Below are 22,940 nucleotides of genomic sequence, written 5' to 3'. Positions count from 1 at the left end.
GTGAAAGGGATCAGGCAGAGCTCTCCATTATGGAAATCCTTGAGGAAGCACCAGGGCAGATGGCAGAAGGGCCTAGAGAGCTCCTGCCAAGGCAAAGGCATCCAACTTCACCCCATAACAGATGACATCCTTGAAAGATCTCAAAGTCCCCAGAGCTACTCTGGATGGGAAAGCAGGGGGACTCTGAAGCCTTCATGAGAGCGTATCTTCCCTTCAGCGGCTGAGGGGAGTTATGGAGTGGCAGACAGGGTCAGAGGGAAGCTCCCCTGAGAAGGTCCGAGGGCATGAGTGATCCAGCATGATTTGGCAGGCCATGGGGGGGGCGTGGCTGGGGAAGGTCTCTTGGCCAGGTTGAAGGGGAGGCCTGTAGAAGTCAGTAAGGGTGTGCCGGGCAGATGGATGTGGGGCCTGGAAAGCTCCTACCTGAGTAAATGGGGTCAGGTAGAGCACCCCATGACAGACGTCCTGGAGGGGGTCACTGATGGATGGTGGCAGAGCATGGAAGGCTCCTGCCAGGGTGAAGGCATCTTGCAAAGTCCCCAGAGCTGCTCAGAATGGAAAAGCAGTGGGACTGGCTGCCTGGGAAGCCAGGTCACCATTCAGACTGAGCAGTCTAAACTGGTACATTTCTGTGTCCCAAAGACAATGTTCAAGATTCCAGGACACAGACTTCCAAACCAGGACTGTCCTGGAAAAACTGGGACTGTTGGTCAGCTTGCCTTCAGATCCCCCTTTAGGATGTCTCATTTGGGGAAACTTGTGAACTCCTGAGTCAGAAAGGTGGATAGTCCACTGAATCCCCCTCCAAAGAGGAGCTGGTGTTCCTTGAGGCCTTCAAGTCTTGTTTGACTACATCTTGGGTGGCTGCCCCTGATGATGAGATGGTTGATCTCATCTCTAAGCAGGCTTGGAAGGAGACAGACATGGCTGAACCAATTCCATGTAATCCAGACAAATACTTGGTGTCCCTGAAAGATCACAAACATTGCAGCAAGAGGCTGGCTGTGGATTCCATTGTAATGGTGGTGGCCACCAAAAAAGAGCTCACGAAGGAAAGCTCTTCTGTCCATCCCCCTAACAAGGAGTCAAGAGTGATGGACAGATTTTGGAAGCAGATTTATGCTTTAGCTAGCCTTACCCTGAGGGTGTTGAATTACTTGGCACATGTCACAAGATTTCAGAGGGATTTGACCAAGGAAATCTCCAAGTCCCTCTCTGGGTCTATATCTGTAGAGGACAGTAAAACGTTTGATTCTGAGTTAGCCACCCTACAGTTGCTGTCCAGTGTTTCAATGTATCTTATTTCTAATGCTATTAAAGGTACTTTGAGAGCTGCAAGCATGGGCATTGCCATTAGGAAACATAACTGGATACACTGTGTGACTTTGAGGAGCATTTCAAAATTTCTTGTTATTAATTCTCTGTTTGATGGGTCAATACTCTTTGGGACCAAAGTGAATGAAACAGTGACCAGAAGTGAGCAAGATGGAAAGACCCTTCTGCTATTGCAATACAGTTCTCTACCTCCAGGTCATTTTTTTAGAACCAGAAATTGTGGTCCCAGAAATCCCAAACATTCTCTCCAGATATTTCTGGAGTACCTCCCTGAGGCAGAGGGGGTGAATTCTAATAATGGATATTGCCTGCAAGACAGAGGTGGGCTGCAAAACCAAGCCTTTAGAGGTCCATTTATTGAGAGGCCTTTATCAGTGCTCCTGAAGGATTGCCTGACTGCCGTTCTTTGGAGGCAGGAAGGGGGTGCCTATCCCTGCACCCCAAAACCTGAACGTCCATCACGAATGACAAGTGGGTGCAAGGGATAATAACCAGAGGCCATTACATTCCCTTTTGGTCCCTTCCCCCAAACTGAAAGAAGTTGTCAAATGTTCCACCCTCTCAAAAACCAGCAGCATGAAAAGAAATGCAAAAACTGCTAAAGAAGCAAATCATCCAGGAAGTCCCACCTGACCAGCTAAGATCCAGAACATATTTAAGATTGTTTTTAATGCCAAAAAAGACCTACAACCTCAGGCCAGTTTTGGACCTCAGCCACCTCAAAAATATGTTAAGCAATCAAAGTTCCTATGGCCAAGGTCAAGTCCATTCTCCTTCTACTGAGGGTGAACAATTGGATGTGCTCCATAAACTTACATGAAATGTACTACCATATCAAGATATATAGCTGATAAAGAAGGTTTCTCCACTGCCATCTGGGAGTCTGTCACTGCCAGTTCAGAGCCCTGGCCTTTAGCCTCACCACTACCCCCCCCCAGGTGTTCACCAAATGCATGGCAGTGGTAGGGCAGTGGTAGCAGCATACCACAGGCTGCATGGGCTCCTGATGTTCCATATCTGGATGACTGGCTCATTTTCGCCCCTACCAGGAACCTACTTATCAAAGCAAGAGACTCCTTGCTCTAAATTTGTTCAGTGTTGGGCATCACATTAAACCCAGATAAGTCCATATTCCATCCTGTACAAGTAATAGAGTTCATAGGAGCACACTTGGACACTTCGCCAAACAGCAAAACTTTAACTGAGCAGGTTATCTGCAGTTTACAATCATCCTGAAGTCATTCTTTAATCTAAAAAGAAATGGGGAGAATAATTCTTTATTTAGTGGGTTGGATGGCCACATCCATGATCTCACCCTTTCAGTCAGTACCCAAAGTTTATGACTACAGGTGATGATGGGAGAAGAGAGACCAGTACACTCATACCTTTTTCCTATAACTCTGGTCTCAGTTTCTCAGCACAGTCCAATGCATGTGCAGTAATGCTGCCAGTGCCTCTGTCCAGTGGTCAGTGCCCTGATTCCTCTTCCCCCACTCATATGCAATACCCCCAAGGCACTTATGCATCTCCACCTAAGTTAAATGCCTTCCCTCACCTGCAAAGAACAATCTTTTCCATGACAAGACCGTGACTTCTGAACTGGAGCTGCTGATTTTTATTCCAACCACTTCACAGAACAGTGAACCACTCCAGTGCATGTTAGACATTAACTGAAACTAAGAGAACAACATGATTTTCAAATAACAGTGATGTAATCTGTACAACCACAAGCTGGATATTCATCAAATAACAGCTGTGCCATAATATTCTGTTCAGGAAAATCATTATACATCAGGCAGCTCTATTGCACAGATGGATGTAGCCCTGACCAGGGTTTGATTAGCAGCCCAGCTGCATACATCTGAACCTGTTAGAATACTGGGTTTTGCATTAGCTTGCATTTTTGTCTGAAGGATATAAAGGCAGAAAATCATTATTTATTGACTTTAATGTGATTTTCCAGAAAACTACAGACGTTATGAGGTATAGACCAAACATATGAGGCAGAATTGTGGATATTCTATAAATTCTGGACAGTTGAGATATATACCCATGTGTTAGAAAAACTGCTTGGGAGAGGAAGCGGTAGATCCTGCTTACCGTTTCCAAAGGGATGGTTTGGGACATATTCCCCAAGATGCACACTGGTACTTCCTTTACCACCCTCCCCTTAATGAAGCTGTTTAAAATGTAACCAGTTTTTCCTCGACATCTTAGACTCACTTGCCCCCCAAAGAAAAATTAGGATAAAAGCTACATATGCACCTTGGCTGTCAAAAGAAACCCGCTCCCTCATGCACAAAAGGGATAGTATCTGGAAATCCTAGCAGAAAACCAAATCTTCTACCCTACTACAAAATTACAAGGAAATCAGAAACCTCACAAAAATCCCATGTACCAGGACAATAAAAGCTTTTATAATAGAGCACAAACTAATCACCTCTCCAACCCTAAAACATTCTGGTCTGCTATCAATAACATCCACCACCCTGGTGACCCCATAACCCCAAATATCTTGCCTAATAACTCACTGCTGGAGACTGCTACCCTACTTAATAACTTCATAGACACTATTCACAAACTAACCCACTCAGACCATAACTCCAATCCCCCAAACTCTTCCACTTCTTCTACTCATAATAATAATAAAAAAAAACCTTTCTCTCTTAAACCTGTCTCTACCTCCTATATCAAATCTCTTCTTCATAAACGTAAACCCTGATTCCCACCTGCTGATAAACTACACCCCTTTCTCAAGCTTGCTGCTGAATCCATAGTCACCCATATTTCTAAACTAATAAATATATCTATTCAAGAAGGCACAGTTCCAAACATATGGAAATCTTTCTACACTATACCACTGCACAAAGGAGGTACCTTAACAGACCCGTCTAACGTTAAACCAATAGCCATTCTATCACTGCTTTCTAAAATCCTTGAAAAGTGCAATCACTCTCAACTGCTTAAATACCTAATCCATGAAAACCTCTTAAACCATACCCAACACGGCTTTCAGCCAAACCACAGTACTGCTACTGCCCTCTTATCTTTTACTCATACAGTTGCTGAGGCCAGAGATAATAATCAACTAGTGTCCTTTCTCTTCCTTGACCTACCCAAAGCATTTGATACGCTGTCTCACTCTAAACTACTAACAAAACTAACTGATCTTAACCTCTGTCCTCCCACTTTGCAGTGGTTCTCCAGCTACCTTACTAACAGACTACAATCTGGCAGATGGCTCACTTCCTGCACCCCCTTCTTGCCTGTAAAAACAGCAGCATTCTCCCAGAGTTCTATCCTAGGCCCTGTTCTATTCAATATCCTTACCAACCACCCCCACTCTGCCTGTGGCCACTTGACTCTTATCCAATATGCGGATGACTCAAGCCTCGTCACCACCTCTGATAACATGTCTCATCTTCATTCACTTACACAAAGCACATTCATTGCCACAGAAAAATGTCTTAATGAAAACCAGCTTATCCTAAACCCTAAAAAAACTAAACTCTTACTTTTCCTACTAAGATCACACTCACACTACAAATCCACCTTTTCCTTCTCTTCTCTAAACACAATCAAAGTTGATCCACATACTAAACTCCTGGGCACCATAATAGATGACCAAATAAAATTTGATCAGCATATTCATCAGTGTATTAAAAAGGCACATCAAAAACTGGGATTACTGTATCAGAACAAAAAATTCCTTGCACCAGATACCAAACTAACCCTAGCTAGAACGTTCCTCCTGCCATGCCTTCTCTATGCCGCTGCCATCCTCACAAACTTGCAATCCACATTAATCTCCCAACTCGAATAAACATATACTAAAATTGCCAGATCTGCAACAAACCAACCTTATAAGTCACACCATTGCATTGCATTAAAAAAAAAATGAAATGACCTGAATTCCCCCATCAGCTTCTTATCTCACAACTACAAATCACACACTCCATCCTACACAAACCTAGTGCCTGCCCCTCCCTCTCCTCCCTCATTTCTTTGTATACCCCCACTCGATCTCTCAGAAGCTCTGACCAACAACTATTTGACATGCATAAACCCAACAAAAACATCGGTAAACTACTTTACAATTATAATGTGTCTTTAGCCTGGAGCAAACTTCCTAACTCTATTAGAAACATCCCAAATACAAATCAATTCAAAAAGCAACTAAAATGTTTTCTCTTAAGCTCATGGATCTGCCCTTGCCAGGAGCCTGTGTGAGCCATCCCATCTCTCTGACCTTTTCTCTTTTCCTTTAACTCACTTCTCTTCTTCTCTCATAACTTTATGGTTACTTTTCTTATGAATCTGCATTTCTCACAATTTTAAGTAGCTTTCTTCGTGTAGTAGTGTGACTACTATGTATCTACTACAACTAAAAACAATGTAATTATGTATGCAGTTCATCTGTTTTTGTAGTTACTGGCACTCTTACAGTATACTGACTCCAATCTACCTTTATAGTGTACATTCCATGCCTCATCTGTAAATACATATTTGAAATCGCCATATTCTATTAAATTGATCTCATTCTATTTGTTTATTGTAACTGCATTTTGCTTAACATTTTGTGCATATTCCATGTTTTACTTTTTATTTTTACGATACTGTATAACTTAAAAATACATCTTTCTATGTTCTATGAATTTTTGTATGTAATTTCCTGCAGCTTTTCTCCTCTGGTCTCCACTGAAAATGGGCTTCTAGCTCAGTTGGACCAACCCAGTTAACAAGTGTCAAATAAATGCGCACTTCTTCTGCAATCATGGTAGAAACCAAAGACAGAAGCAGGCATGTGCTTACAAGGTATTGCAGCAAATAACTAGAGATGAAAAGGTAATTAGAGTGGGATAACACCAAGAAGTTTGGACTGCATGTTAGAGACTTCCTTCTCCAACAGGGATTGATATCAGAGTATGGGTAAAGAGAAAGGGATAGGGGAGTCCTAAGTGAAAGACCTGTTCTGGTAGAGTTTTTAGATGAAAATAAAACACTGCATGGTGACTATAAGAATTAATCAGAGGAGGTTTGAAAAGATTAGGAAGAGAGAATGGAAAGACAGTTTACAAAGGAACAATGGGAGGATATATGTATAGCTATCAAGTATGCAACAAAGTCCAGAAGGCTTAGGATTTTCTGCTAAGAAATGTCTGCATAGGTATGATTATATTCCAAACAGACTTCAAAGAATTTTTCCCTAGGTAGACAGCAAATGTTGGAGGCATTATATGGAAGAAGGAAGTAACTGTGAGCATAATTTTGGAGTGTCATGAGTTGGCAGATTTTAAAAATTACTTGCAGAATACTCTGCTAAAAATATTGGGGGAACAAATGACTATAACTAAGGAAATGTTTCTTTGGAGCAGGGACACAAGGTCTAAACTGACATAGTTTGGCCTTATTTATGAAAAAAGCAGTTACAAGAAAATGTATTTGAAGTATTTAATACTGTAAAAGAGATAAAAAAAACGAAGTGGGATCTTTATAAAAGGGAAGGTGCAAATTAATTAGAAATAAATGGAATTTTTGGGGACAGTACATGCAGAATGATGTTCAGGAAGAGAAATGAGGTTTAAGGGAAGGCAGAGATTGATCAATTTATGTAATGTTAGGCTGAATAGCACATGTTATAAAGAAGGAAAAATGTGTAGTTTGTTTTCTTTTCTTTTAATGTATGTGTGCCTGTCTTAAGTGATAATTTAATGTTGTTGTTGTCTTTCGGCTTTTCCTGGTTAGGGGTCGCCACAGCAGAACTCCGGTCCGCTAATGATTGGCAGTAGATTTTCATGAACGTCGAGGTGCCAGCTCGATGTTCAACCTTCAATGAAGGCACGCTCATTTACTCATGTCTTTCGAATGCCCACCCAACAGCGGGGAGGACATGCAGACTCCACACAGAAGGTACTCCCCAATTTAATAAAGGTGTTTATAAAAGAAAAAATAATGAACAAGATATGAAAGAAATGCATTGTTTTCATAATCATCCGTTTGCTATGAAAGTTTTTGACTTGATGCTCAGACTGCAGGCACATCTATTGCTCTTAATACAGGGACTGGATGTCATGCGGCAATGGTTCCAGGGCCTTGTACTTCTGTATCTCCTCTCACTAGACATAGAGCTATACACTCACATGCCTTCTCCAGGTCAAAAAAATACTGGTAGATAGTACTGGGAAACTCTCTCACAACCTCTTGAGCCACTGTTCTACAACCAGGATGGAATTCACACTACTTCCCCTGAACAAAATCTCATCTATTAGATGAAGCCCAGTAAACTCCAACAATCCCTGCTGTTCATCTTCCTGAAAACTACGACACCCACCATAGTTTTCAAGTCCAGAGATACTGGTTCTGTCTTACAAACAACATTGAAAGGATGCATTAAGCACAATACCCCAATAATATCCTTCACTTTCAGTATTTGCCCCAGATCTCATCCACACCTGCAGCCTTGCCACGGCAGAACTGTTTAATCGCTAAAGTAGTGTCAGCTACAATCTCACCACATGCTTTTGGCAGTGCCTCCTCAAAGCAAAGCAGGTTCACTGGGTTCAGGAGTTTCTAAAAGTGTTACTCTTACTTCCTACTAATGTTTCAAGTTGAGGTCAATACTGCTTCACTTTGCTTAGGACAGCCTTTTACTCCTCTTCAAGTTATCAAATAGTTTTCCAGATTATTTTTAGGGCACAATGAAGTCATTATCTATAACTGCCAAAGCTGCCAACCTTCCCTGTATGTTAGTACTTATTTAAATCCAGACAATTTTTATAATCACTGCTTGGAAGGATTCTTTCTAGCAATGTACACTAAGGCTAAGAATGTACTGAAGTGTTTTATTGATTTTTTTATGCACTTATTGCTTAACTACTCTTTATGTAGAGGTTTTCTTCCTAGGTCTCTGCTGAAAATATAATTTGTTTGTCCAGTCAGACTTTCATGATAAAAACAAACTACAAATATATAATAAAATAAAATATTTTGACAGATCTTTTCGCCACTGATATCCATAAACCAGTCTTAGGTTTGCCACCATTACAGACACCAACCACCTTGTAACAGGAATAATCCCCCACATTCTCAGCCACTGAGATCTTCAACAGAGTCCATTTGGTTCTATGTCCTTGCTGTTCATGCTATATGGGAGAGTTTTTCCAGAAGTGGGAGTTGAATGTATAGGTATTTCCAGGAGTCTTTCAGTACACTTAGGTTTATAGGTCTGCCTGGCTGCTGATCAAAGTGGCTCAGTACACCACCAACTGATGATTAGTTACAGCTCAGTACCTGTCATTGTCTGAGTGTCCTAAACATAGTGCCCCAGTGCCCAGAACATACGGCCTCAAGTCTGAAGGCTTGAATACAAAATCAGTCATTGACCACTGGTGAAAATTGTTCAGTAAAACATATTTATATGTACAAACATAGCTAGCAAAGAAGCCCAGTAATACTTTTCCCTTCAGTTTCAGGTCAAGTAAGCTGTTCCTCACAGTCACGCCCCACCAGGAATGTCCACTATCCCCATGTGAGTGTTGAAGTCTTCTAATAGGACTACACACTGAGTAGATGGTGCCTTCTCAAAAAACACACTCACACTAAGAAAGCCACATATTCCCAATAACTGTTAAGTGCATAGGAACAAACAATGGACAAAGTGTTCCTCTGCAACTCAAAGTCATATTGAAGTGACCCTGTCCAGCCACCCATTTATCAGATTTTCATCTGGGAGCCTGTAATTATCCCCATACTTGCTTGAGGCCTGTTCCATAGGATAACTCCAGAGTAGAAGAAAAACACCTCTGACTGAAATATCTAGTTCCAAACCAGTTCTGGGTGTTGAGGTAATAGCAGTTTTGTCTGGCTAATGTTTTTCAAACCTTTACACTAGTTCTGGCTCCTTCCCTGGTAATGAAGTAACATAAATATCATAGGAAGTTACTAGGCTAACAGCCCCAGGGCCCTTACAAGCCTAGCCAAGTTCAACCCGTGTTCCCAAAGGTGTCTGGTTCAAGCAGACACTAAAATCAGCACCTGTTGCCTCTGTCCAAGCGGGACACAGATGGAACACCCAGGGTGAATTTCCGGTTACCCATCCAGTCGTCCAAATTATGCTTAAATAGGGTCAATGAGGGTCTTTCTTTAACATGAATAAGAAGCTTCTTCCAAAGGTGGGGCAATCTCTGTGAGACAAATCTGTCTCTCCAGCAAGTTCTGTTGATGTCACATACCATGTTAAGGTTCTTTGAAAAAGTGACTTGTGTGCCATTTGACTTGCGAATGTACAGCATTTCCATTAAGGCTGGGTCAGAGATTGCTCTATATGCAAGGCACAGGTCACCTCTGAGCAGTCTGTATGACACAGAGTAAAGTGACAATGATTTTGGTTTGTCTGCATAAGACAGATATTGAAGACCCTGAATTTTCTTTGTAAGGAACCTTTGTGGTCTCTCCAATTGCTGCAGGTGTTTGAAAAGGAACATACCAAAGGGAGCATTTTATTCTGTTATTGGCCTGATAAGGGAAGAGTACGGGGGGGGGGGGGTCATAACCTCTTTTTTTCCTGTAGACAATGCCCTTAGTTATGAGATGAGCAATATAAAATGCCCTTCTTACCACTGTGGAGACATGGTGATCAAAGTTAAGGTTGATGTCAACCTGTGTGCTCAGATCTCTCACCACTGACTGTGTGCTTAGGGAATTACTATCGATGTGGTAGTTTTCAGGAAGATCACCCCTGCCGAAGGGGATGATATTGCATTTCTTTTGCATTAAGTTTAAGACCATGACTTTGGCACCAGTCATTAGTCTCCATAAGACCTTCTTGCAGGATGTTGACATCACTAGGGGTTTCAATGATCATTTCCAGTTTGCAGTCATTAGCAAACTCTGTCAGACACAGTCTTTAAGCTATAGCCTGTACTTCAGAGAAGTAGATTCTGAACACTAGGGGTCACAGAACCAACCCCTGTGGAACACCACTGGTTACGGGTCTGCTGCAGGAGGTGGAGTCCCGTATTTTGACCATATGAGTTCTATCAGTGAGCTAGTTTGCAACCCACCTGACAATACATGGGTTGATACCCAACTGGGTGAGTTTATCAATGATGCCTGAGTGAGGAATTGTGTCAAAGGCCTTGGTGAAGTCTAGGTAGGCCATATACACAGATTTGCCCTCATCTAGTGCTTTGGTGACTGTCTCGAAGAAGTCCACCAAGTTTAACAGGCATGATCTCCCTTTGACAAAGCCAAACTGTTGACCGTTTGGAGATTTCCTATATCTTTGTTAATAAGGTCCATGATGATTCATTCCATGGCCTTGCAGATAAGGCTGGTCCGGCTAATAGGCCTATAGTTCCCAGGGTCCGTGGATGCACCCCCTTTGTGCAAAGGAATGATGGTAGCTGTTTTCCGTTCCACAGAGACTAAGGCAGTGATTGAAAAGCATGCTCAGTGGTGATGCTAATTCCTGTTTTAATCCATGTAGAACACAGCCTGGGATGTTATCTGGTCCCATAGAGACTGTTTTTGGCCTTGGAGAGGGCATTTAAGACATGCTTCTCAGAGATACTAGGTGGGGGACAGGTCTTAGGGATGCTTTGGGGTATATATGGCGGGGACAGGGGAGTAAAGTTTTCAATTAACCTGTCAGCCAGCAGGTTTGCTATATTCACAGGTTCTCTATACATAGTACCACTAACTACGAGTTCAGTGCAGATCTGGGCTTTATCTTTCAGATTATGGATGTAACTAAAGAACGCCTTGTGGTTATCCTTAGTTAGTGAAGCTAATATGGATTTGACGTTAGCTTTGGAGGACTTCATTAGGAGTCTTATTTGCCTGTTTAAGTTAAGGAACGAGTGTTTCCAGTTTTGAGACCATTCCTTCTGCTCTTAGGCAGCAATTTCTTTTTCTGTTGTATAGCCTATTAATGGCAGATGTCCACCAGGCAGGTTTGTTTTTCCTTGAATATCTTGCTTTGTTTCTGTCAGGTACGGTAGAGTCAGTACAATTGTACATGTGCTTGTATAAAGCACTGGTGTATAACTCAGCATATATGTCTATTCCATCAGTGGGGGGAGGGGCTATGAAGCTATTTATGCCATCATGTAAAAGGCTGTAATTGGCCTTGGAGAAGTTTTTTAGTCTAGCTATTGCTAAGGGGGGGGGGGTCGTGTGTTCTAGTTACTTCTAGCAAGACTGATTTGTGGTCAGATCTCACTAGGGATACCCACACACTTGGGGTGGTGCAGCAGTCCCCCATGTTGGTCAGCACCAGGTCTAGTATGTTTGAGCCCCTTGTGGGTGTCAGCCAGCTGATCCAGGGCATTGGAGTTAATGAAGTCCAAGAACCTTTGGGCAAGTGAATTAGAACAAGTATAATTTACCCAGTCTATGGACGGGCAATTAAAGTCACCCAAAACCAGGGTGTCTGGTTGCATCTTGATTGACTCGAGTAGATCCAAGTAGGCTGAATGGATGTTCTGAAGCATGGAGGAGGTCCTATAGCTGGCAATGACCTGAAAAGTGGTCTTATCTACAGTCAATTGCACCTGAAGTAATTCAAGGGAATCATGCTGTTTAACCAATCTAGAGGTGTATTTATTTTTAATGAATATTGATACAACACCTCCTTTAGTTCTCACACCTTTAGTTTGTGGTCTGAATGTGTGGAAGGAAATGTTACCTTGTATAACAGGGGTGTTGTACGCAGCCTTAAACCAGGTCTCAGTGACTGCACAAATGTCAGCATCTTCCAGGGTGAGGACTACTTCCAGTGAGTGTAGTTTCTGGTTTAGACTGCTAGCATTTAGCAGCATAACCTTAAGGTTGTTTTTAAAGGGTATTTTTATGTCAGGAATTTTGTGCTTGTGAGATTTTCTAAAAAGGCACAATGAGGATGGCAAGAGCCGTACCCAGTAACCAAAATCTCAGGGGTGACAGATGAAGACCATCTCTGGCAACACATCGAGGTCTGTCGACCATGTCATCCCAGGCTGAAAGATACTGGATACCCTTTGAATGACACCAGAAACTTAGCCAATTGTTGAAGTCAGTCATTTTTGTTTGTATTGAAGTATCATCCTAGGCGAAGGTAAAATGCTGTTTAAGGCTAGGGACATATCTGCCTGAGACACATAATCCGAGAGCTCAGTCATTACATCTCTCAAGAGCTAGGTTCTATTACCCAGGTCAGGTCCACCCTAATCTGTTCTATTCCTACTTGCTGCATGACTGGCATCATATCTGACCCCCACTTTTGCCTCTTGAGTGATGAGCCCATATGGTGATTCCACACAGCTTTTTTGAGTTGAACCTGACTGAGCTACAATGAGCCCTGAAGCTACCAGGAGCTTGTCATCAATCACCACTGTCAGATTTGACTCCAGTGGATAGGTCACAGTATCACTGTTTCAGACAAGGATATCAGATGCTTTAAATGAACCATCATGGGGAAGTAAGCAAATGTGAAATCTCTTCTTGTATTGTTTGGCATATGGTAGTGGACTAGGGTTGCCACCTTTTCAAATGGGCAAAGTGGGACATTTTTGGTAAAAAAAACCTCTGATTTCACAGACCGACACACACCCACGGTCAGTACAAAAGTTAGAACTTAAATTTCTTGCCTAAATAAAAGCTTATTCTTGTAGCATTTAGTTGCTTATTCTTTTTCTTATAACATTTAGGTATTTTAGATACAGAATAACTGTTTTATGCAACTATTACATAAAATATAGGAAATAATTTTGTCCTAAAATCTCAGGACATTTGCCACTTTTACAATTTTTTGTTAGGACACAACTGCCCAAAGAGGGACTGTCCCTCGTAAAGCGGGACAGGTGGTAACCCTATAGTGGACTGATCGCAAAGGAGCTATTTCAGCCAAAGCCAAAGAGAAAAGCAAACATCAGAACATGTAGCAAACAAGATTTCATTTGTACAGACTTGAAAACAGACCTGTAGATTTGTTTTATTAATACATTAGTAAAAGGATGATTTAATAATAATAATATAAACAGAAGTACATTATATAAAAAATAGGTATAGCTTGGCAACAGAACAACAAACATGAAAAAGCTATGGATAAAGGTTCTGAAATTAAGTAATGTGAACAATCAGGATTTTAGTAAATTTCTCCTATATCATGCATGACATATTGTAATACAATGTCTTGAGAGCAATTCTGGTAAAGTTTTAGAGATTGTTGGTTAGTATTGCTAAAACGTCTTTCAAAACTCCTAATTTGAAATATAAAGTAGTCATATTGAGGTTGCTGAAATAAAAAAAATATATAGATAGATAGATAGATAGATAGATAGATAGATAGATAGATAGATACATATAGATGTATATGTTGAGGGAATGGCAAAGTTTCCTATACTTCCATGCAGAAATTATGCCCCTGTGCTCCCACTACAAATACAGTTAATTCTGGGGACAATGCATTTTGGGGTTGAGGAAAAATTCCCTTAGGTAAAACTGTGACTCACATGTGCACTGCACTTATTAACCCTGAGATTTAGCGTGATCATGAGGTGCTTACTGCTTGTACAGCTCATAGCATGATATGGCCTGAGGTGAAGTATCAGCTAAGTAGGTGGAGATTCACAGCCCATTTTGCTGCTAATTAGAAAACCTGTTCATGCAAAGCATACGACTTGTGGTGAAGTCGGAAATCCTATGGTTAAAGCTAGAAGTGTGACAAGGAAAAAAAACAAGCACAGAGATGCATGTGATCAGTGTGTGTATATGTGGCAATAATATGAGAAAACAAATACTGCCCTTTAAGGGACCTAAAGCAATATTTAAATCGGGTCTATATTATATCCTCGAACGCTTAAAAAAACGAACGCTGATTGATCAAACTTATTTTCACAAAACTGCAAAATATCGAAGCAGCAGAAACTCTAATTTTTTCCTAGGGAAAGAATTCGGTTGTCTGTTTCTGTTGCTTCAGTATTTTCAGTGTTATGGTGGAAAGTTACCGGTCAGATTCAGGTAAGCGTGCGATTGTGTGGATGTGAGTGTTAGGGTGAGTTAGGGCTCGGGTTAGGTGTGTGTTCGATTGAGTGGACATGAGGTTTAGGGCAGATTTAAGTGAGTTAGGGTTAGGGAGCGGGTGAGGTGAGTGTGCGATAGTGACGGACCTTAGGGTTAGGGTTTGGGTTAAGGTAAGTGGGTAGTTAGTGATGTGTGCATAGTTTAGTGTAGGGTTAGGTATCAGATTTTAGGTGTATGTGTGTGGATTTCTGTTTGTTTGGTGTGCTTGTGTTGTGTGTATGCGTTTTGGATCAGCGATTTTTTTCCCTGGGAAAAAAATCGCTGATCTGACAGTTCGATATTGTAAGCTTTCGCTTAAATTAGGTCGATCAATCAGCGTTCGCTTTTTTAAGCGTTTGATGATATAATATAGACCCTTTAAATCTGTTTTTTTTTACCATAGAAATAGGCAGAAATAGGTGTATTGTATAGCAAGAAAAACAGGTTGCAAGCTGAGGAGCATACACAAGGGGAACAGGAAACATATGAATGGGAGTGAGGAAGGGTAAATCTTATTTGCAGGACAGGTGCTATTTTTTTTCTAAAGGCATCTGGGTAAGAATGGAAAGGAAGGATGTGGTATGGTAAGATTGCGACTCTCTAAAGGTAAATACACTAACATATAACAGAGGCAAAGACTAACAAGAGGAGGTGCAGGGTTTGATTCTCACAGGGGGTAATTGGCTAGGCTTAAAATGGCCCACAAGGGCAGTTAGTCTAGTACTAACCTATGAACCTATGATTTGCTAACACACTGAGGGTTGGGGAGCAGTGGATTTAGAGACACACAGACAAAGGGAGGACATTGGTGATGGGGAGGATGGACAGTAAGCAGTGTGAACAAACAAGAGAGGGGAACATGAGAATGGAGGTTTCGGTTGGTATGGCCTTCTTTATCACACTGTCTGTGTGATACCCAGTGGAAGGTGAGAAAGCACCTTGAACACTCTCCTTTCTGGGCCCTGCCTGAGATGGTAATGGTAGGGACAGGTAGTGATGTAAAACTGACAGCCACAAGAAAACATTTTCTAGGAGGATTTCCAGCCACCCATCTATCAGATTTTCAACCACTTCTGCCAACTCCCAACATGTAACAAATTCTTTACCCCTTGCCGTGCCAAAAGAGGGAATAATGGAGCTTCCACCTAATGAAGCTCCATCAGTGGTGGAAGAGGTGGCCTCTTGTCTGCTCTCCACTGAACCCAGCAAGGAGGCAGGCCAGACTGCAGGTAGGGTACAGGTAGGAGATGACTGAGCGTGCTGGGGCACTGTAGACCTTGTTCACACCACTAGTACAGCCATTGCAGCTGCTATACAAAATGCAAACACAAAGGAGATTAATAAAATAAACAGAAAATAATTAATTAAAAATGATAAAAATGAAGAAAGGTAGGGGAGAAAAATGAATGCATGCATAAAACACACATACATAATATACAAAGCAGAATATTGAGTGGAGTAAAACAATATATCAGTGCAGTTCCAGTAAATGCTTCCATGTATTATAGAACTGCCTATATTATAGGATATGTTATCTGAAAAAGGGGTATGCAGGCAGCATTTCTGATGGGCACATGCAAATGTGTTATGTGGAACTGGTGGGAAAGACTAATGATGTGCCTGTAGACAGCAGTTATACCAGGGTGATGCTTCATACCCCTCTCATACTATAGCTATTCTAAATATTGGAAGAGCGTTGCACCACAGGTATTATTGCTAAACAACCAAAATGGCAGAGAGCTTCAAAACAACAGCTTCAATAACTAAATTAAACATAAAAGTGAAGAATCCTTCAGATCTGAAGAAGGCTTGAAAAATCTGAAAGCGCTTGTCCATTGTTTACATCAGAAGGGTTCTTCACTTTTATGTTAGTTTTTTCTGTTTTTATGACATCTACATGTTTTAAAGCTGTGGAATTACAATGCCACTTGACTTTTACAACAGCAAAGCTCTATATTTCATATATTGTGGATTCAACATGGTAAAAGCCTGTTATTGAAGCTGTTGTTTTGAAGCTGTCTTTCTGCCATTTTGGTTGTTTAGCAAGTTTTGAATACTCAGATGAAATACTAATACCTGTGGTGCAATGCTCTTCCAATATTTACATTGTTTTTTGTTCTGCTGAGCATTCTTTAGCAGAATTCGTTTCTTTTTCTGGATTATACTATAGCTATTCTGTCATACAAGTCTAGAATGTATATAGCAAAAATACTGCAGTGGTCAAATTGATCAGCTGCATAACTCTATGCTCTTATTCAGATTACCAGGAAATGTGCTAAACATGTACCCTGTACTTTTCAAGATAGGTAGTATTACCTTTACAGGGCCGCAATCATGCATCCTGTTGGCAGATAGCAAATACTTTAAGACACTCTGAATACAATTATAATTACCAAATAAAAAAATATATATATACAACCATGTACCTAGGAAGTCTCTTTGTTCACCTCTGCAACAGAATGGTATTCTCCAGTGTTGCTTCCTGAGCAAGAAGAAGATAAATGATCATTATGTTACATCCCTAAAATAAGTACATATTTATTAATCAGATAGACAATATAACTGTGCAGACTAGATAGATACTTACAATGCATCCTGGGAGACATTATGCAGACCTCTTCTTACTACTAGCTAAGAAGGTCAGGATGGCACCTACTTAGGTCACTGTAGTAGCGCCTATATTGCTCATGAGAGTGAAATATGACAGTAACATCAGACACCACTCTGGCAAGACTGTGCCAGACATCGACTTTATACTGGGAACCCTCATAAGAGTCCATATCCAGGTGTCATATGCAGCAGATAACAAAAAATGCCACTTTACTTACTGCATCAGCAGAGAGCCCTGCAACACTCAGTGCCCTTGGAAGACATGGACATTCACCTGGATGCATTCCAGAAAACTATGGAAGGCCTCCTGCAGTCATACTCATTTACATTTTCAGCACATGCTGTGCAACACAGGACATCTTGGTAATACAAATTGCCATGGTGTGACCATTGTGCAGAACATAAAATATTGAATTTGCAAGGTGGTATTAAGGTGTGAAAGACACTGTAGCAAATGTGTATTGCCTATCTATGAGAGCAGTTTTGCTCTTTAATGCCATCTTCAGCTCTGAAAATAACATAGTTTTCCCCATGTCCCTATAAATGTCACTCATCTCCCCACTCATTATCTGTGCCCTTTGCAGGTGTTGAAGTGAGTGCATGAGACAGAGAAAGCTTCTTAGTTTAATTTGGCCTACATGTGTAATGTATACAAAAGTGCAGTTGTGTAATAAACTTATCATAACAGTAGATGTTCAAATGAACACTGTTGCAGTAGCCTTAGCTATATGAGTTATATCCTGCCAAGGATATAGCAGCCAACCAGCTTCCAAAGCTTCAGGAAACCTTCCACACACCCAAACTGTTAGGCAGCTCAAGTGAATCTGACTAAAAGACAAATTTGGGGCCAAGCCCTTCAGAGCTTTCCTGCCAAGAAAAAGATGGAGGCTGAGCCTGAAAGGAAGAACAAAATATAAATAACCACACTCCGGCATAAGCAATATAAAAAAAAAAACAAGCGGGATGGAGTGAGGGAGTGGCTACTGCAGCAGTGATCATTCAAACATCTACTGTTATGCTAAGTATACTTCCACAACTCTACTATGTTTATCATATTGATTACTGCTGCAGATGCCGTAGCTATATGGGTAGATTACCCTAGCTTACTACATTAGGGAGGTGGAAGGAGAACAGTCCAGGAGCCTCTGAAAAATTGTCCTTGCAAAGCCTGATCTAGACCTAGAGAAGGAATCAAGCTTGTAGTCATAGGTCTTAACTTCTTAAGAGGTCACTGTGGAACAAAGACCCTAACAATGTGTGACAAATGTTCAAAATGTGGAACACCCTATTTTTGCACTGTGAGAAACATGCTATTGACATGGGGCATGGTAGAACATCTGCAAACTTCAATAAAACCACTATTTTTTATAAGAAACAGAACATAAAAAGAGCCACAAATCTAGCAATTCTGCAAAAATCTGTACATTTGAGAGGCATACCTTTTATACAAAGATGGAAATACTAAAGTGCATTGTAAGTTTATTTAATTAGTGTTCTTGGACCATTATACAAACACAGTGAGATATTACAGTGCATTGTAAGTTCATTTAATTAATGCTTGTGGACCCCTGTGCACACTAGTCATTGACTAGTTCTAGACTGCTCTGACATCAGTGGCAGAGAAGGCTGTGGCAAAGCACAGCGATTGGTGACATCTGCCAGTACCATTAGCTTAATCTACCATTGGCCTAAATTAAACCTGCTTATGCTACAAATGAAGGCTGCACTAACAGAGCTTGGATCTCTAGGGATGAGAAGATATGAGCTTAATACAATAACCTCAGACACAGTATGGAAATAGCTAATTACATTCTTTTTGCCTACAGTCTTGCAAGAGGGAACTGATAAAATCCTTTTGAAATCTGGCAGTGCAAAAGAGATAAATGAGCTGCACTAATGCTGTGCTTCTGTGCTGTCTAAAGATCTCAGATGTTGAAAGTTTAGCTGATTTTTTATCAATAAATTAGTGTCCCTTCCTATGCAACTGTCATTCTCAAACTGATGTCATTATTTCATTTATGCTTTAGGGCAACTTTGTATTACAGATGTTTACTTTGCAGAAAATGCACTGCATAAATACAACACAAGTTCATATAGTACAGCTACAAATCATGACACATTTGCATTTCCTAGCAGAGAAAAGGCAAAAGGAAATATAATAGAATACCAAGAATCCATATGGAAAAAATGTGTGCCTTTGAGCGACTCAGTTTGAAGAATACTGTGTTACAGTAAGAGACTTGGCCTCAAGCTGAAAGGGTTCAAACCACATCTGACTACATTTTTACAGATACTCTTCACCTCTATTTCAGCTTCTTGACAGGAGGAGGGGCGGGATTTGAATGCGTCATTCAAGGAACGCAGAGGTTTCACCTACAAAAGGAACCATCTCATTGGTTTGTATACCGCGATGCCAACTGGCAGTAATTGCGGTATACAAACCAATCAAAACCTGTGTTGCGGAGCCAAAGCTGTTCAATGCGGAACAGCGGAACAGTGGCTTTTTTCGTCATCAAATGCCTTTGGCTCCTCAGCTTGTAGTGTTTGTAAAAGTGTGTACAGAGGACCAACTTGCAACTTCTAAGCCATAAATGAAGCATAGGCCATGGTACAGTGAGCCTTGACCCTGCCTGGAATAGTTTTGTTGTAATGAGTGTAACGGTAATAGCCTTATACAACCGTTTTAAAATAGTTTGTTTTGACATAGGATCTGATGCTTTTTTCATTCATTCCTCAACTAATGAGTCTCAGATCTGGCCTTGGTCTCTTCATTAACTTTTAGGCCCCACGGCTTGAGAGCCTACCCTTACCTGTAATCCTGTTTTGTCCTTAGTTACCGGAGATCTCTTCTGCCACTTCAGCATTTGGATATGGTCACTATTAGCTCAAGCATGTCATAGTTAGGTTTTAGTTTTTGGCTTATCTTTCTTGCCTTTTTCCCTATTTCATTCCTTCCTACTTTTTCAAAATAAGTAAATAAATAAATAAAGAGATTTAGCATTTAAATTTTTTTTTTCTGAGGATATTAAATTCTACCTTTGCTTGTCAGTTATAGTGTCAGGCCTTGAGCCTTTGCCTCTTTCCTAATTGCTACCTAACTGCTGGTACTCTTTCTCTTATCACTGCTGGTATTTCTGCTAACTTACTGCCTTATTTTTTTGTATACGTTTGTATATATATATATATATATATATATATATATATATATATATATATATATATTATATATATATATTTTTTTTTTTCTCCTTCTTCTTGTTGCCTTTGCCATGATGTTGGACAAACCAACAGGAATCAATACATGCTCCTAATGCAGGCACAAGATTCCAAACTCAGATGTTCATTCTGAGTGTGTATATTACCTTGGAGCAGGTCATTTGAACACAGAATGTGAGATATGTGTTGATTTAACCACAGGGTTCTAGTGAAAAGGAAAACAAATAAGTTAATTCTTAACTCTAGTGGAAAGGAAAAATAAGCTGATTCTTAAGGGTCTGCTTTCTTCATCTTCTTCTCTGCCTCTGGAGCTCCATCTTCCTTTAAAAAAATCTTCAGGAGAGGCTGCAGACAAAAGTAAAGTATCAAGGAAGTGTTCCTCTGATCATTTCCTCCTTCAAATTCTTTGGGTTCAGCTCCATCCAAGAAAATCTTGAAAACCTTGGATCCGTCAACCTCTTCAGGTCCAGCCCTGACAAAATCAAAATCCTTGGCTCCAACTACACATTTGGATCAAACGAGACCAAAATCAAAGTCACCTCAAGCTACATCTACATTCTCTCTGGAGCCAGTGACTTCAAGTATGCACTCCCCATCCCTGCAGGATACTCCTTGAAGGGAATCCAGTCCACCTTCAACCTCCTCCTCCCTTAGGCCATCTAGGAGCCTAACAGAAGCAGATGTGGACAGGGTGATGAGAACATTTCTCAGAACCCAGATTTAGTTGGGTGTTATTCGAACTCCAGCTCTTACTAGATCCATGAACCTACCACCTGTACAATCCAAACCTCTGACTCCTACTCTGATCTGTCCTTTGGTTTTAGAGACTTTGGACCAAAGGCTTCTGAGTTTGTCTGTGTTGGATCCAAAGGCCTAGCCCTCTACAACTCTGACATCTTCTCTAACCTAGAGGACTCTGACTCTGTCAGACCTGGCAGGGTTTAGAAGCAGTAGTATCTCTGTTGGATCCAGGGGTTGGATTGACGCCGATGTTTTCAGAGCTGTTCCTTCCTCTCAGAGTCTCAGTGCTAGACAGCTTGGCTCCTTCCCCTTTGGGTTCCGTCCTGCACAGGCATCTAAGGAACCTGTCCAGTCAAGATTTGGTTCTCCCATAGCTTCTGCTTTTAAAGTAGTGAAGAGAGCTTTTTCTACCTCAGTGGATAAGACTTCCTTGCTCCACTTGGGTCCACCCATCCTCAACTGTCTGATGTGTATGCTGGGTCTTTTCATCCTGTCCCATCAGGACAGCCAGTCTGGTCAGGGCTGGAGACTGTCCTTATTCAGGACTTTGCTAGTACTTCCAAGTCCTAACCACAGCCTCCCACCAGAGAGGCCCTTGGAAGCGTACGTGTAAGTGGAAACAGACTCTCCACAAGAGTCATTAACCGAAGACACTGACTTTGATAAAGGGGAAGGGGCCCCCAGGTCACCCCTTGAGGATGTTTCTTTCATTTTTAATACCCAAGCTTTTAAGACAGTAAGATGGTTTGTTTTCCAATCCCCCCTTCCCAACAGTAGTTTGTGTTTTTGAGGATTTTGGAGACAGATAAGCTGTGACTTAGTGATCCCCCAGGTAGACGAGATGGTAGACTTTATTTCCCACTGGGCTTGGAAGGATATGGATGACACAGAGCCTATTCCCAAATGATGAGACAAATACCTTATTGCATCCAATTCCAAGGATAAGGCTTACTGGAGCAAGAGACCCCACTGTTTTTTCTGTCTGTTCCCCTTTACAGAGAGTCTAGAGCATTGGACAGATTTGGGAAGTATGTCTACGCTTCAGTGACCTTTGCCCTGAGGTCACGGAATTATTTGGCACATGTTACGAGATTTCAGAGGGAACTGATCAAACAGTTTTCTAATACCCTCTCTGGGTCCGTGTCTGCGGAGGCTATGAAGATTGTATCTTCACAACTGGCCGAGTCCCTATTGAATGCTTTCATGACACTGATTCCTCATGCCACAGAGGGAACTTTGAGAGCTGTGGTTTCAGGAAGTGCCATAGGAAGGCATATCTGGATGCACCTTTGTGATTTTGTGGAGCTTTTCAAGTCTTTATTTATCAATACCCCTTTTGATGGATCCATCTTATTTAGCCCTAAGGTGTAGGAGACTCTCTTTAGGGGTGGAGAAGATGGGAAGACACTATCTGCCATTGGAATCCATTTTTCTACCCCTCAATGGATCTTTTCTCAGAACCAGAGAGGTAGCAGGAAGATGTGGTTCAGAAAAATGCAAGGTACTTCCCAGAACTTTTACTGAGACAGATCCCCTCATGACAGAGGGAGATCTCTAATAGAAGGCACCACCCCTGTGGCAGAGGTGGCTCATAACATCATGGCTTCAGAGATCCTTTTTCTGAGAAGTGTTTTCAGCATCACTGAAATGGTTACCCAACTGCTGCACTCTGGAGGCAGTTGGGGAATGCTTATCTCTACACCCAGAAGCCTGGATACCCATTAACAAAGTTACCTGGGTGCAGAGTATAAAATCCAGAGGTTATTGCATACTATTTTTTCTCCTCCCCCCCAAACCACAAAATGAAGTCCTGATGTTCCACCCAGTCAGAGGAAAGCAGCAGCCATAGAAACTGAAAAGCTGCTGAGAAAAACAGCCATCCATATGGTTCCCCCAGACCAACAAGGATCCAGAACCTACTCAAGATTCTTTTTAGTACCAAAAAAAAAAAAGACAGGAGATTGAAGACCAATTTTGGATCTCAGCAATCTAATTTG

The 22,940-nt window shown here is 41.3% G+C and overlaps 1 protein-coding gene across 1 annotated transcript in view; it reads left to right on the top strand.

The window, feature by feature from the left end:
* MORN5 (MORN repeat containing 5) overlaps positions 1-22,940 on the top strand; it is a 556,302-nt gene that overhangs the window by 297,238 nt on the left and 236,124 nt on the right. The gene's annotated exons all lie outside the window — the stretch shown is intronic.

Source organism: Protopterus annectens, chromosome 16.part0 (assembly GCF_019279795.1).
Source record: "Protopterus annectens isolate FY-2018-M chromosome 16.part0, PAN1.0, whole genome shotgun sequence".
Taxonomy (NCBI): Eukaryota; Metazoa; Chordata; order Ceratodontiformes; family Protopteridae; genus Protopterus; species Protopterus annectens.
This window is presented reverse-complemented; position numbering and strand designations above follow the sequence as displayed.